Below are 15993 nucleotides of genomic sequence, written 5' to 3' on the forward strand. Positions count from 1 at the left end.
CGCGAATTAACCGACGTTCACCGTCGGAACGCGCTCACAGGTCCCCTCTTTCCGTTTCTTTCTTCGGCGTTTGTTCTTTTTTTGCGAGTCATCGCGGCGTCGCCTCCTCCGAATGTTCGGACTGCCATGCCGGGGCTCGCCATGATTTTATTCGCCCGGCATTTCGCACATGTTCTCTCGACACGCTTCCGCAACTTCCGCTTGACAGACAAATGTGCGCGCGCAAACGAGATTTTAAGCGACACACGTTCGCCCGATTGCGACAATATTGAACGAAAGTGAGCGAGAGATGTAGCGCAATTTTCGCGAAAGCTTCGAACCGGGGAGAGATCGGGGAATTGGGGGGAGATTATTTCTCGGCAATTGAACCTAATGTATCGGCATAACTGCGATCTGATAATCTTCAGAAACGCCTAATATTCAGCCACTCAATGGACCGTGACAATCGCATTTATCACGCGCAAATTGTAATCCATTTAGGCATTATAATCGAATTTAATCAATTAGCGCGGTATACAGAGTGTCCTGAACGATCGTGGCGTTTCAAACATTAAGGAAGTTGAACGGATAACAAAATTATGTCTTTCAGCTCACTCCAGACGGGATAATTTTTATCCAAAGCTCATTTATTAAGTTATATGGCGCGCGAAAAGTTACGAAATTGCTTGCTAAAGAAGAATCGACTATAAACTAGCTGAACAAATTATCTTAAAAAATAAATAATAATAATATTTCAGCTAACTGCAGAAGTTGCCAAGTAACCCTTCACCAACTGCTTTTACCAACCTGTTTAGTGACATTTACGTAAAATTGTTCTCCTCCTCAAGTGAGATCCGCCGTTTCCGGGGTGCCACTGGCACTGTCGCGTAACTCCGATTGTTCGTCACCGAATAGAAGCACTTTGTCGAACTCGATCCGCCGCGTCGCGGCGCGGGATCGTTCCTCGGGCACCGTTGTCGAGCCGTTCATGTCGATTTCGAGTTTCTCAGGATCTTCCCTCGCACCAGGAGTGTACGCGTGTGCGAGCGAACGAATCGGCTCTGGTTTTAAAGCGCGATCATACGAGCGATCGTGCGAGATACGTGCCGACGGATTCAAGTCCCCCGCTTCTCGACGCGCACTCCGTTACGCGGAGAGATCTATCACGTTTCACATACGCAAATACGTGTGCGCCTCATTTGTCCGAATCTCGGGATAAACGCCTCTGGGGCGCGCTTTCTGGGCGACGTGTTTCCCCAAATTAGCGACGTGGATCGTTTGTAATCGCGGCGTGGCACGTCGCCGCCACGCAAGCGAACACTTGACAACCGATAGCACCGTATTGATTCGACGTCCTTGCCGCAGCAACATCGCGGCGATATCGCAGCAACATTGTGCATCCCCTTAGCGATCCTCTTAAGGGCTTCTCGCGATTGCGCTTCCTTCCGCTCGCCGGCCGATTGCTACCATCCTCGCATTCTTCCTCCTCCATCACGGCGGCGGCTAACACGGCCGGCTCTTTCCATGAAAGGAAACCTCGCGATCGGATCCGTACCGGGAAAGCATTGTCCCCATTCAATGTGGTAGTGTTGTAGGTCTAAAGAAGTTATTATTTTTTACCGTGATAAAAGTTCTGCCGCGAGATAAAAGATTAATGGATAAGTTAAGTTGCCACGCGAGTAATTCGAACGACAGCTCGAGACGATCAAGGTTCCATTCGAAATTGACGATCTCAATACTCAAAGCGGAATTTTCAATTTTAAATACCGAGAAAATTCGAAGGTCAATAAACTGGAATTTAACGCGTAAAAATTCCATGATTTATGTGAGAAACGCGAGACTACCTCAAACGATTCGAGGTCTGAAGTTTTATGAACTTTTAGAAAAAACTCAATTGTCGAGCAATTTCCGATGTCCAAATGATTGGAAAAAAGTTTCGTGTTGGTCCAAATTCCAAATTCGTAGTACAAAAATACGCGAGCTCTTCGCAACAGTTTAACGTAATTGGAAACTGCTACATATAATACGGCACTTGCAAATGTGGCCCCGGTTTGTATCGCGAACAATAATCTCGCGTACACGTTGCACGGCGGTAGCGTTTACGCGAAATAATACCGGCATTTTATCCTCCATATCAGATTAAACGAAAAAAAAAATATCTATCGTATTTCACGGATACCCGATTACTCGATATATGATAAAAAAAAATGTGGGATATATGTGCTTCTTTTTAATCCGCGCTTTCTCCGCGAAAAACGGGGAGGTCCATTAAAACGAAAGCAATTTCAGCGTCTCTATATCCCTTTTCGCGGCGGACTGCTTCAAGAATTTCATCGCAATGAGCAAACGATCAGTTTTCAATGTAATAATTGTGTATACGCGCTTGACGAATTTTTAATCAACCAAATACCTTCACCAAGTGACCGCATTGTCTCTCTCTTTCTCCCTCTCTCTCTTCCTCTCTCTCCCCTCTTTCATTTTATCACGAAATTAATTTACGCACAGAGAAATTATCCGGGAGCGAGATCTGGATGTTATTCGAATGAAATTATTCCATTAGATTAACCCTTCCTTTTTTTTTCACGTAATTATGCGCTGCTTTATTTTGACAATCAAATGAATTTCTTTTCAATTTTTTCCCCTTATTTGCTTTTCAATAGTGCCACAGAGCGTAATAAAGGCTTTTTCTCTCACTGCAACGACGGCTTTCGGAAAAAATTCCATTGTGTTAGGATGTTACAGATTCCGTTTGCAGAATCTCTTACTAATTTGAAATAAAGCAAGGAATCTCTGAATCTTCCAATTGATCAAAGAATGCAAAAAGATCTTTGTAAATGCTCGTCATTTCAAGCTTTGAAACGTATACGTAAAATGGAGATTCCTCGTGCTACAAAAAAAAAATAAAACAAATAAAAAGAGAAAAGAACCGTTTCCGCTTAGCGAATTTGCGACGAGCGAAAAGACATTTGCTCTTGCCTAACCACGGCGAACCGGCGGTGCTTGTGCAGCAATATTGGCCGGTCAATCTTCTTATCGCACTTTTGAAAGCTAGTCGCTTTTTGGAGCCTGTAGTTAACGAGGCGATCAAAAAATTCTCACCGCAACTTCGGGGGGGGGGGGGGGGAACGTCGCCTGAACATGGGTAATTTCGGAGGGCGACTTCGACCTTTGAGAAAATTAACGTTGGGTTCATAAATAATTTTTATAACGTCATTATTCCTCGGCACTAATAGCTTTCTTATTACGTCCCTCTACTCAAATATTTACTCTTCTACAAGGTAAGAAAAAAGAGAGAAAGAGAGAAAGAGAGAAAGAGAGAAAGAGGAGGGATATTATATACTCGTACAGCAACATTTCCCATAAGTATAGGTTATTTGCCTTCCTTTTTAGAAAGGAAATTGTGTAGACAATCTATCTTGCGAGATAGTATTATCGTATTTTCTCTCCACTGTTTATAAATATGAATTAATTCTAACACATAATACATGAACAATGAATTTATGCATCAAGTTAGTGTATCGCGCTCAGTCATTTATCTTCTATTATATCGTCCCGTAACATTTTCGCGTTAGTTTCATTAATTATTCTCAGTTTTTCTTATTTTATTTATTTTTTAACTTACTTGATCGCGTTACACAGGAACGTATATCATTGTCAATAATTTTACATTCTGTTATTTAATATTGTATCGGTTTTCGTTGTGCGGACGTATTTACTGTTACGTTATTATTTAATCCGATTATTCTTTATCCTAGTCAGATTGTTCAAATCCTATTAATTAATCTCCGCTATCCTTCATTGCAATTTTGTTACCTAAGACCCTATTAAATTGTACTAGGCTTCTAATCGACAGTTTTCATAATTTCATTACTCAATCATCTTGTTTTGTAGTATTTCATTTATTATTCAAGTTCTAGACTTTTGTTTTACTCGAAAATTCCTTGCTCGTAAAAAATCAGTGAAAATTACTTATTCAAGTCGCACATTTCGTTAGGTTAAAAAATATTTAATCCGTTCGTACTCTCTAATGCGTTTAATAAAATCCTATTATTTATTCCTATCTACTATAATTGTGCCGTTTTCATCCCTGATTTTATTACTCGCGCTCTGTCACCTCAGGTACCGTTATATTCCGTTTCACCGCTTCATATCCCAGTCCCTTTGTTTAAAACACGCACCGAACCAAGAGAGCTCGATGGAGGACAAAACACCGATTTATTTTTCTCGTCATTTCCCGCGGTAGTGATAATCATCCACTATGCAATATCCGCTTTCCCGACAACGCGCGGAATAATTCATCGCGCGAAACGGGAGCGCAATCTCCAGCAGTTTTCAAACAACACGGGTTTCGATTTCAAAAGTATTTTCTATACGCGGCGATCTCTCTTTTCTCCCAATAGACTTCTCTCAAAATAAATAGACCTCGTCACTATGTTTCACGGAATTCACGGAATTAAGACGATCGTCTCGCACTTGGATCGCGAAAAGCGCGATCCCCGACGCCGAGATCGTTGGCCTCGTTGATCTTTCAACGGAGGATCTACGGGCAGGCAGGTACCTCACACACGAAGGCAGTGATCGACGATCTTGATCGGCCGTCGTGGACTGCGAACGCTCAGTATATAATATACTACGTACACGCGTGCGATGCACAATCAGTTTTCTTCGTGTTTCCGGACAACCGGGCAACGGCACCGAGGAACGACCGGCGGCGGCAGCGGCGGTACTCTCGTCATCGTCGTTGTCGTCGCCGTCGTCGTCGTCGTCGTCGTCTTCGTTTTCCGGGCGCGACCGGTGACACTCTCCGCGCGCGGCGATCTTAAGCGGACTCGTGTCAATTCCGCGGCGGAATCGCCGTCCGCCACGGCAACGGAACCGCCTTCTTCCCTTCGCCTCTGCCGTCGACGGCGCTCATCGATCACGGCGTCTGGTCGTCGTCGTCGCCGTCATCGTCGTCGTCGTCGTCGTGGTCGTGGTCGTCGTCGTGGTCGTGGTCGTCGTCGTGGTCGTGGTCGTCGACGGCGTCGTCGTCGTCGTCTCGAAGAGAGATCGATTGAAGGCACAGCCTCCGCTTCGACAGTGGATCTCGCGATTCGCGAGGAAGTTGTCGCGCGCCGCGCTCATCGGGAGGGATACATGGATGAAAAGGAGGGGGGTCGAAGATCGTCGAGATGATAGCGGGTGAAGGACGGCGGTAGGGGTGGACAGGAGGGAGGGGAGGCAAAGGGATGGACACTGCCTGTGACAGGCGAGCGAGCGACGCCCGCTCCGAGGATTCGAAAGAGACACCCACCAGGACTAGGCCCCAAGGATGCTGATTATTGGGGGTGGAGGGATGGGGGTGGTGGATACAGGAGCGGGAGGGGAGGGCCAGAAAGTGAGCGAGAGCGAGAGAGAGAGACGTGTGGGGAGAGAAGAGAGACAGAGAGAAAGAGAGAGAAAAAGAGAGAGAGGAGGAGAGAGAGAGAAAGAGAGCGCGCAAGGCGAGACGAGCGAGAGAAGCTGCCAGTGGTGAGCGTCCGCCCGCTGCGACGCTCCCGGCAGGACTGCGTCTCGCTCCCCATTTATGCCTCTTTCCCACCCCAGGCGCGGCGCAGCCACCCTTGCGCGTCCCCCTTTCTCGATCCGCGAGTAAGACGAAGTTACCCCGCCGCACTTCTTCCGCCCCCTTCTTCGCCGCACACGCTTCGTCGGCTACACGCGCGGCGACGGCCACGGCACGGCGAAGGGGCAGCGGTATACAATTCCGCCGCGTGCAAGCGTGTAAACATATTTGCGTGCTGCAATGGTTAATTTCCCGCGTACCACGCCGCTTCCGGAAACGGACGAGGAGAAGGTGATGCTTTAATTGACGATTTCGACCGCCTTTCTTGGCTCCTTTCCTCCGCCAAATCGCGTACGGAGGATGCAGGAGGATATTTCGTACTTTCTTTCAGTGAATACAGAAATTAGTTGATAATTAGCTGATAATAATAGAAATTAGATGGCGGAACCGAGACTCGGAGGAATTTCTATCCTAGAGAAGCGCTTCCAGGAAGGTAAAGTTTACTGAATTCGTCGTATGATGAATATTCATGTAGTCGTAATTTGCCTTCGTGCATTCGGACTATTCCCTTATCTGAGTCCAATGCACACCCCGAACACTTGTTGGCTAACTATGTTTAAAACGTATTTAGACTACTCGCAATCTGCCGCGACAGAGATTGTTTCCGAACAATGCATTTAACAACGATATTTGCGGCTCCTCGGGGGTCCAGCCAATCGTGTTTGGTGTTCCCGGCGACGTGGAATAATGTAGTGTCCGATGTTATGTAGTGTCTCTGTATATATCCCGGCCGGATATTGCAATCCCGTCCTTGAAACTCGATGTAAAGTGTTGTAAAATTGGGCTTAACCGATGAAGAAGTGGGGTGTCCATATGGCGTCACTTGAACTCGTCGTTTATCAAAGCCAGCTGCTTCCTACCTCGCGATAGCGTTGCGAATCGAGCGCGATCGTGGTCAAAGTAAAAATAGCAGGTCGCGTGTGTCTGGGCCGTCGCATAGGTGTTCGTCTATATTCGCGGAGGAATTTTGCATTCGTTTGAAAGTGAAAATAGCGAATACTACCCGTACTTGAACTTTCCATCCCTCAGAACAGCTTTCCGCTGTACTGACAGCGGCGCGTTAGTATTCAAATACCGCTTTCATCTCTTCCTTTAATAACAGGCTGTTTGATGGATTTTCAATTTGTCAGTAGTTCTCGAGGAGATGATCGACGAATGGTAGTTGAATATCACGTTGTATATAAGATCCAAATGTTTCCAGTCCAAAGCTATAAAAAATGGTGATAAGATGAAACAAACATTTTTATTATTTCAATAAATTTTTTAAAACAATGAATTAATTTTTCTGTGCCACTAAAGAAATATTGTAAATTTTTGTACTTAGAATGATTTAACACTACGGAGATCATGTCTTTATAAGTTATCAACAGTCTTTAATAAGTATTTTTTTATTTTAAAAAGTTGTTTACAAATGTACTAAAATAAGGTGTGATAAAGGATGATTACATTAAATAATGATTGTTTCATTTTATTATCTTTTTTGTATTCTTGGACCGGAAAATTGTGGATATATTACATATAGGTAGGGGAGACCGGGGCTATCTGTCTACGGGGGCTATGTGTCCACAGTACTGCTATCTCAAGTTTTAGGAGACATATGTCTCTACCATTGTAAGAAGTAGTTGAAAAATGCCCTACGTAAAATATTTATATGTTGTTTGTTTTCTTGCGATGCCTCTCGCAGACGTTATATACGTTAAAAGAGAAGCGAAAACAATTATTCACATTTTTTGACGGTCGAAAAATTTGCTGTGCGACAGTAGTTTAACTCAAATTAAAGTAACCAATTCATAATATTATCAATTAATATATAGTTATCAGGTGTGAGAAGCGTCAAATCTTAAATCCGCATTATCTAAAATTGGCAACATGTTAAAGACTGAAAAACGTGGTCGGGGCTATCTGTTCTGTTTTTGATGGGGCAATGTGTCCACACTTCAACGACAAATTGTTCTTTTATAAATAGATAATGGTGCGTAACTACAAAAGAAAGACTTTCCTTAAGACGGATAAGACATATCCAATAAAATTATATTTAGAGCGATTAAAAGAATAAAAATTGAGCGAGAATCTTTCTAAAAACAGCGTTAGACTTTGGAATAAATGTTCGGGTTCTCACTCGCTACTGTAAAAAAGTGACCTACGAGCAACTACTTGATCCTGCGATTCAAGAATCGTCACCAAATTTTTATTTTAAAAATACACGTCAAGTTAAATATATGAGTTTGTCTTAAATTATTGAGTATTTTCTATTTTAAACGCTGCCGAGGATAAAGTACAAGCCCCAAATAAAAAAAAAAGATTAAAGAATTGAGGGGACAAAAGAAACTGATCACATTGATTTTGCAACGGACTCAAAATCAGTTTCATGCCACCGTATATAAAGAAAAGTCAGCTCTACGCAGAAAACTTGTCAAAAAATCTACACAAAGTGCCTACTATTTCTCTGACTCCAACGACTAGACAGTTTTTTCAATATTATATATTAATAATAAATAATATTATAAATAAGTATAGAAATTAATATAAATAATGTGTTTTTTATTATGTGGACAGATAGCCCCGCATATGGGGCTATCTGTCTACGCTTGACTTGTCCACTAAAAAAATTCGCCTCTTTAAAATGTTAAAAGATCAACGATTCTAATTATGTTTTTTATTTAATAGCAAGGTTGAAAGGTTATACCATTAAAATTTTAGCCAAATATCTTTATTAGTTTTTTTAGTAAACTTGAAAAAAGCGTAAAGTGTGGACACATAGCCCCGGTCTCCCCTATAATAATGCCTAATTTTATTGTATGAAAAAAGCAAACATGTAATGTTATATGCAAATTTCGTTAGTTATTATATGGACAGCAGATTTGCTAAGAAAACTATTTGTTTACTGAAATTGTCTTGTAGAGCTACAAATAATTTTTCTCCAGTAATAAATTTATTCTATTTTTTTTCCTATTCTCTCTTTTTCTCTCCAGCAAAACAGATTTTGCTGTAACATCAAACAATTGGTTGTTATGACAAAATTTGTTTGTCTCGAATAAAATGTACAGTCGAAGCCAACGATTTTGCAAGCTGAATTATTTTTGTTCGCGTGGAAATCGTGACGTTGAATAATGCGGATTAACCGGAAAACAGGAGCTATCCGAATTCCATGGTTTCCAGGGAAACGCGTGTACGATTTATATAACTTGATTATTGTTTGATTACTGCGGTGATTACTTGTTGATTACCGCGGCCGTTAAAGCGTTGAGATATTTAAAGTTCTTCTTCCGGCGAATGAGTTTGCGGACTATTACAGCTTGGTCCGGAATTAGTTTCGACTCAAACTTTCCTCGACGAAATACACGTGCTGTAACACGCAATAATTCAGTTAAGTATTCCTTTTTTATTTTAGTGTGTTAATTTAGTGTGCTGCACCGAAAAGGAAAAGAGAAAAGGGTAGGAAGAAAAGATAGGTCTATCTATAAGCTTCATAAGAACTAATTTCTTACCCTCGCAGCCTCGTCTTGATGGAAAGCTCATTACTGCTAGCTCGACTTTGATACGGAAAACGGGAAAATCGATAATGTAGCGACGCTAGAACTCGGCGCGGTCAGCGAAAATGCCGGTCCCCCCCCCCCCGCGCGCGCGCGCGCGCGCGCGCGTGTGTGTGTGTGTGTGTGTGCGTGCGTGTGTGTGTGTGTGTGTGTGTGTGTGTGTGTGTGTGTGTGTGTGTGCGCGCGCGCGCGCGTGTGCGCGCGGAAAACAATAACGCGAAATTTCGACAAATGAATAATATCACCGGCACGCGTGTCACGCACACCGGAACGATTTACGTTTACGGTGGCTCCGCAAAGCTTTCAGACAGGTGTCAGATTTGAATGCGCGCAATCAGTTGTGTGCTACGTGTAATTAGTGTAATTATGAGGGCAACAGTCTCGCTAGCAAATTCGCACATCGATCATGTTGGCTAACGTTACAACACCAGATAACGTAAATTGCATAAATCAATAGATAAATTTCGCTAGGATTATCCGTGCGGTGATGGCCCCGGGATGCTTTGTACACATTGCATAGAGTCATTTGGTTTCGGAAATCGCATAGGATTAAAGGGCGCCGAATCGATCCGGCCGTTAAAGCAAATGGCAAATCTCTCCGATAAACGGAACTGACCGGATGGATCTACTATTCATTGCGACGCGAGATTTTCGACGTGTCGTGACCACATCCACCTAGAATTCCACGATGCCGGTCGTACGAGAGCCGTCTACACCGGGCTCGAGCAATTACGACGGGCATTTCCCTTCATTTGTCCACTACAGCTGCGTTCGGCTTATCAGAGATGCACGCGTCTCCCGTTACTTGCGCATCAACTCTCGGCTATTTCGTGACCAGATTAACCTGGGACGCTAACTTCATTGGAAGCCTGCGGTGTACACGTATCCTAACTTCGACGACCTCGTCCATTAACGGGAATCCGCGATAATTCGGACATCAAATACAAGATTAATAGAGCGTGAAAGTTAAACGGATTAAAATGCGCGTGAAAGAGAAACAGTTTTTTGAACAGATACATCGGTAGAGATTGATGAACGAGGCAGGATATCAAATTTTACAGACACAACTTCGTAGAGAGAAGAGAGGGACAAAAAGTTATTTCTCCAGCCCTCCCTAAATTTTGATTGTCAATCTCAAGAATTGCCATTATGAGATGTAAAAGTATCTGGATGCAAATTTGATGAGAAAATCCGAATAAGAAGTTAAACCTTCAATAGCGACGACAAAAGGGGAGCAGCAACGTGTTTTGCTGAATGTATTTTACCGATGCAGGGGTTGATAGAAGACAATGAGGAGGGTGGTTGACAGGGAAACGAGAAATAAATGGGACTGACATAGGACTATCGTTGACGTAGCATTTAATAATCCGCCATTTGTTTCGCGTATGTCACCAAAAGCTCCCCTCAAAAAAAGTTCCAAGCTGGCATTTCAGAATAATTTTTTAAAGCTGGCAGAAGTTAACCGACGGTTTCGTTTGCTATCAATTTTTCTTCTACACTGATTGATTAATTAATTACAAACGTTTTTAATTCACTGGCGGAGGAAGTTATTTTTTATATAATTAATTACAGTTAAACTTTGTTGATATTTATAATTAATTGTCCGTGTCACGCACAATTTTTTCCTTTTTTTAAAATAAGAATAAATAAACTCTAGTAATTCTTTTAGAGAATGTATTGTAAATCCGATAATTAACATTTTCATGTTTCTAACTTTTTAATTTCAAACATCGAATAACCTTGGCAATTTCTATTCTCGGAAGTTCTATGTAACTTTTTAATATTCCACGAGGCACTAACTTCTCAAACTTTTAACGATAAATACAATATCACAGGAGCGAGAATATTGGACTTGAAAATCGCTGTCTTAACATCTTCCCGATCTGTGAAACACGCCGGAATACGATACGCGGACATAAACGGCGGCGGCGGTCACTTTTTCTTTATTGGGCGCGGACGAGAAAAGGGGGAAATGGAAGAAGTTTTCGCGGTGAAGGCGAAGTAAATCCACGTCGTAGATGCTGCGACCTAAATCACGCTGATGGGTAGCCCGGGTCTTTAAGGGTCTTCGACAACGACATCTTCGATAGCGCCCAACGACCAACGAGGATGTCGAAATTAGATTAGACGGCAGGATAAATTCCATTCTCGTGTTCGAGCATTATTCCTGATGAAACTTTTCCACGGGAGATCTGTACATTATGAAGTGTTTGCTCTTTCTGCTCCTTCCGGGCTCTCGATTCTTAGACCTGTAGAACCCTGCCCTCTTAGAATCCTGAATTATCGGACCTTTACATTCTCAACTCTTTATTTTCGGCAGATAAATCCCCGACTTCTTCAGATATATTATCCATATATTTCTGAAACTATCGAATCTCGATGTCTTCAGAACTTGTAATCTTTGACTCCCGGACTCGTATATTACCGCGCGATTCTTGTCTATCCTTAACGTTAATCATATCAAGACGGAATGTCGATATAAAGTTACTGACGGTAAAAAAAATCAACCGTGACGACAATTCGCCGCCACGAGCTGCGATGTGTATTAGCTACGACGTACATGTCGCTGTGACGATATAAAGAATAACTGTATCACGACAAGTCTGCTTTATATAGGCGGGTCGTGACTCGTGCAATTGGCGACACACGTGACGCGAATAAAAACCAGCCTAAACTCGAGATAGAGAGAGATGCGATCTAGGGATTGGCTAACCCTTCACTCTCGGCATTTTCAATCACGGACATGATCCAAATTATGATTTATGTCCGCGCTGTTACGAGTAGAGGAGAGATAAGGGGTTTACGACAAGTGGCTTAAAGTTAATACGCCAAGTTAATTCACCAAGGAAAAAAACGAGACGATCGAAATCTCCGGGACGATTCGTATTCGTCCCGACGAGCGACGCATTAGTCGTAAATGTTTACAGCTGTCGCGGTATCGGCCACCAAGAGACACGGTACAGACACGGTTGTCGTGGAGTCTATAAAGTTTGTAATTTCGATAAAAGCGACGAGCGCCGATACCGCTCATGCGCCTCCGTGGAAACTGCCAATAACCCTTGTACTCTGATAGTCCTCGTTCCGCGCAACTAATATACGTGGTTTTACGACCTAAACCGCTCGCCAGAAATGAATGCGGGAGTTATCTCAACCGTAATAATCTAAGATGCACTGAGAATCGCGAACCAATCTATCGCTCGATATGCTGACCGACTCGCGAAAAAATCGCCCTCCCTTTCGCGAGAAAGTAAGGATTTCCCGGGCACATATCTTCAGATGTGTGCATATATTTTGTTATATTTTATGGGACTCCGTTTACAAAAACCCACTTATATCGCGGAAGTAACTTCCGGTCCGATTATGATTCACGAGCATCCCACGTCCGGAAGGGGGCAAAAAACGCGCGACGTGCAAACGAAGCTGCATGATGGCCATGATGCGCATTTCGTAACACGGAAGCAAAAGATTACGCTCGTAAATTCGGTGTGGAGGGAAGCACTGCTTTAATACATTCGACTTGAGTATTCTTTACACGTATACGTGTCCAAGGGGCTGCCCTAGATTGCATTCTTTAATGCAAAGCCAATCTTTCTTTCCTCCGAAAAATACAACACGATTTCTTTCTTCCATATTTTTCCATCCCGATACCTTTCAGCATGAAAATAGGTACCTTCAGAATACAAGTTCTGAATTAAAATTTTGCGATTTTGAGTGACAATTTATGACAAGAATGATATGAATGCGGTATATGTTGTAAATTTTTAATTACAATATGGACTATTATTGAATTTATGTACGGCACTATTTCTGCTGTATTAACATAACACAGGGTGTCTAAAATAATATATAAACACCCGCGTGATTATTTAAACATTTAAATAACGCGCCCCTCATAATGGCGAGATCGCCGATAAAAATTCAACGAATGAACACTCGCATCTCGCAAATCGACGAGCAACTCGATTACGCTCCTGCTCATGAATTTTTCAGTAGAAGCTTGTTACGCATTCCGCATAAATGTCAAGGCGATTTATATTGCTGCCGCGGCCTGCCGTATCGTTCTTTAATTTCCGCGTGACAGCCGAAATCGATATGACGCGCCCCGCTGATGTTTCCAGCTCTAAAATCCTCACAAGTTTCAAAGCGCGCGGATGTTCCGGCGTATACCGAATGCGCCAAAGATCCCGAATTCGTCGCAAAGTTCCGTGGGAGCGTCGGACTTCTGAAATTCCGAAATAGCTATATATCCCCAGGTCCCGGAGTTCCGAACCGTAGATAGAGCAACCTGAGTTTCGGAGTTTCAAAGCGCTAGAGTTTCAACTTCAGCCGCACCTGGTCTCCAGTTTTCCGTCGATTCAGAAATACCATATAAAGCTTCAAAATATTGAAAGGTTAGAAAAAAATCACAACATCCACGATGAAATTTCGAGGGTCCAAAAGATTCAAAGTCCACCCTCGAAATTCGGAAGAATCGAGGAACTAAGAATTAATTGCTTCTTATATATATTGCTTTGCGGCGGTTTTTAATTTCTACGCGAAGGCCGAAATCGATATGCGGCGTGCCGCTATGTTTTGCACGCGGTGTATTTCCCGAGGACTAGATATCGAGATATTGGTATCAATAATTCATGAGGTACAATACCGCCTTATTCAAGGGTACGCCCGTAACTAGATCCCGCGCGGATTTCACGAGACGCGCAGCATGAAGCGGTACCGTTATGCGAGGAATTAGTGGTGTCCATTACGAGATGATTTATGTAAGGCGCGCGATAGATCACGTATAATCGCAAGCAGGTGTATCGATGATCCGGTGAGCGCGTTAATTATGCGAATCCACGCGAATTATTATATCTGTCAATACGGATGTATATGTCCTATAGGGAGCGCGATAGCGTGTGTGCGTAAGCAATTAAGATTTTACAGAGTATATTTCGCGCGTGTATGCGCCGAGTTCGAAAAATTTATTTTATCAAAGATCTAAAATATTTAACGTTCAAATTCCAGTAAGATCCAAAATTCTAGGAAACTAAACTTGCAAGATCTTAGGTTCGAAAAATTTAAAGCTCCCTAGTTTCAGAGGCCCTAAGAATTCCCAGAAATCCTAAGAAATTCTGCAAGTCGTGCAAGTCTAAGAACGTTGAAAACAATTCTAGGAATGTCTATAATTTCTCGAAGGCTGAAAATTCAGAAGTTTCGAACGTTCGAAAGAGTCCGAGCTGTTAAAAATAATTACCTTGAAAAAAAAAGAGAAAAATATTTGTCTTTTACTTTATCTCAATCTTATTTCTCAATTTTTGTTAAAATAGTGTTTTACACACTTTTGTAATTGATCAGATATGCGGGGTATTTTGTTCGGGAAATGAAACAAATTACCACTCGAGTTTTCAGTGGAAAAACTTTTTTAATTGAGCGAACTTCGAGCGCGATAATAATCTGGTGTATAAAATAGAATCAGATAGAAAAGAAAAGGTGTCGAGGAAGAGCGAAACATCAGTATATCATAGCAAAACTCAGATCGCCATAAAGTACCTTTCTTTTCTTGCGGCCATTTTCTTTCTGTTTCTCGCAAAAAGGCTTTATGATCAAAGCTGGATAGAGATGAGCGTTTATAAAAGTGAGCAAAAGAAGAAAGGCTTTTTCTCACGGTGTTCCGCCTTTTCCTTTAAGAGGGAGTAAAAGGTAAAAGAAGTAAAATTTCTAACTTGCGGGAAGGATTCATTTTTCCGACACATTCTGAAAGGTTACACTTTATCACGTCATAGTATTTGCTTTCAAAAAGTATTCTAAATGTTATATTAAGGCAGTTTAAAAAGTTCAAGGTACAAAATTCCGAGATACCGAAATTGCAGTAAAAAAGTGAATGAATTATATAAAATAAAAAATTTCTCTAATAAATTATATAAGATAAAAAACTTCTCTAATAAATAGAATTGGATGGACCACAGAAAATAATGGAAAATATTTGTGTTAAAAAAATATATTGTCGATACGAAGTATCATAGTGTCATTATGGCATAATGACTTATTTAAAAAAAAAAGTTTATTTAATCCGAAAGAATATAATTGTTAAAATATATAAACTTTTTTCTATTATTATAACTGCCGTTATTTTATCACAACTTAATAATCTACATAACTAATGAAATAACGTTATTACCATCCAACACAGTTTGACTAAAAATTTTACTGTTGCCACACAGGTTACACAAATTTTATATATTACGTTATTTTTATTGCCGCGATTACTCATAGTAGTTCTCATGACTGTACAAAACCGTATTTGCGAGTACTCTAAAGTTTCTGAATTGTTATGTTATAGTTGCCAGAACCATTTTGTTGTCTCTAAGTGCAGAGGAGAAGCGTTTCGCCAAACATCGCGAGCTGCGAAGCCGAGATCGAAAGCTTTTAGCACACGATGAAGTGTCAGGGATCAGCGTTATCCGCGCCGTATGCGCGCACGTATGCAACATGCTAATCTTCGCGAAGCATATAAAATAAATCCTCGCGCGCGTTCAACGTTAAATACGGCTCTAAAACGTCGGAGGCGAACGAGAAATCTGAAATTTAGTTGACGGTGGCCTGCTAGGGCTTATGAATTCACAATGCCGGTGTTATCGTTTCCATCCGCGCGCGCCGTTCTAGCATTCAAGCGTGGATCTCGCGCAAATCCTCGCGGTGGGCGGCCGTGCATGCTGCGTGCACAATACGCGCGCAACACGTGGCACGAAAGCCGTCGGGCGGCCGCTCCTGCTGCTGAACTCGCATAAAAATAAATTTCGATGACAGAATTATCACGCTCTCGGGGTCGCGTAATCGCTGTCAATACGGTTTCTGTTTCTTTTACCGCTCTGTCGAAACGCAACACGGAAAAAAAGG

General features: G+C 42.2%; 1 protein-coding gene across 4 annotated transcripts in view; it reads right to left on the reverse strand.

The window, feature by feature from the left end:
• Sk (small conductance calcium-activated potassium channel) overlaps nucleotides 1-15993 on the reverse strand; it is a 198331-nt gene that overhangs the window by 73330 nt on the left and 109008 nt on the right. The window contains exons 1-2 of one of the 4 annotated variants that reach the window (XM_071701576.1): nucleotides 4618-5559; nucleotides 787-1576 (exon numbers count right to left, since the gene is read on the reverse strand). The exons of 2 other annotated variants lie outside the window; for them this stretch is intronic. The gene's annotated coding sequence lies outside the window, so the exon portion shown is untranslated. Of the gene's footprint in view, nucleotides 1-786; nucleotides 1577-4537; nucleotides 5560-15993 lie in introns of those variants that run through there. One more of the 4 variants, XM_071701575.1, reaches the window with a different exon arrangement.

Source organism: Temnothorax nylanderi, unplaced genomic scaffold, assembly GCF_030848795.1.
Source record: "Temnothorax nylanderi isolate EJ_2023f unplaced genomic scaffold, tnyl_v1.0 TNYL_tig0026_pilon, whole genome shotgun sequence".
NCBI lineage: Eukaryota > Metazoa > Arthropoda > Insecta > Hymenoptera > Formicidae > Temnothorax > Temnothorax nylanderi.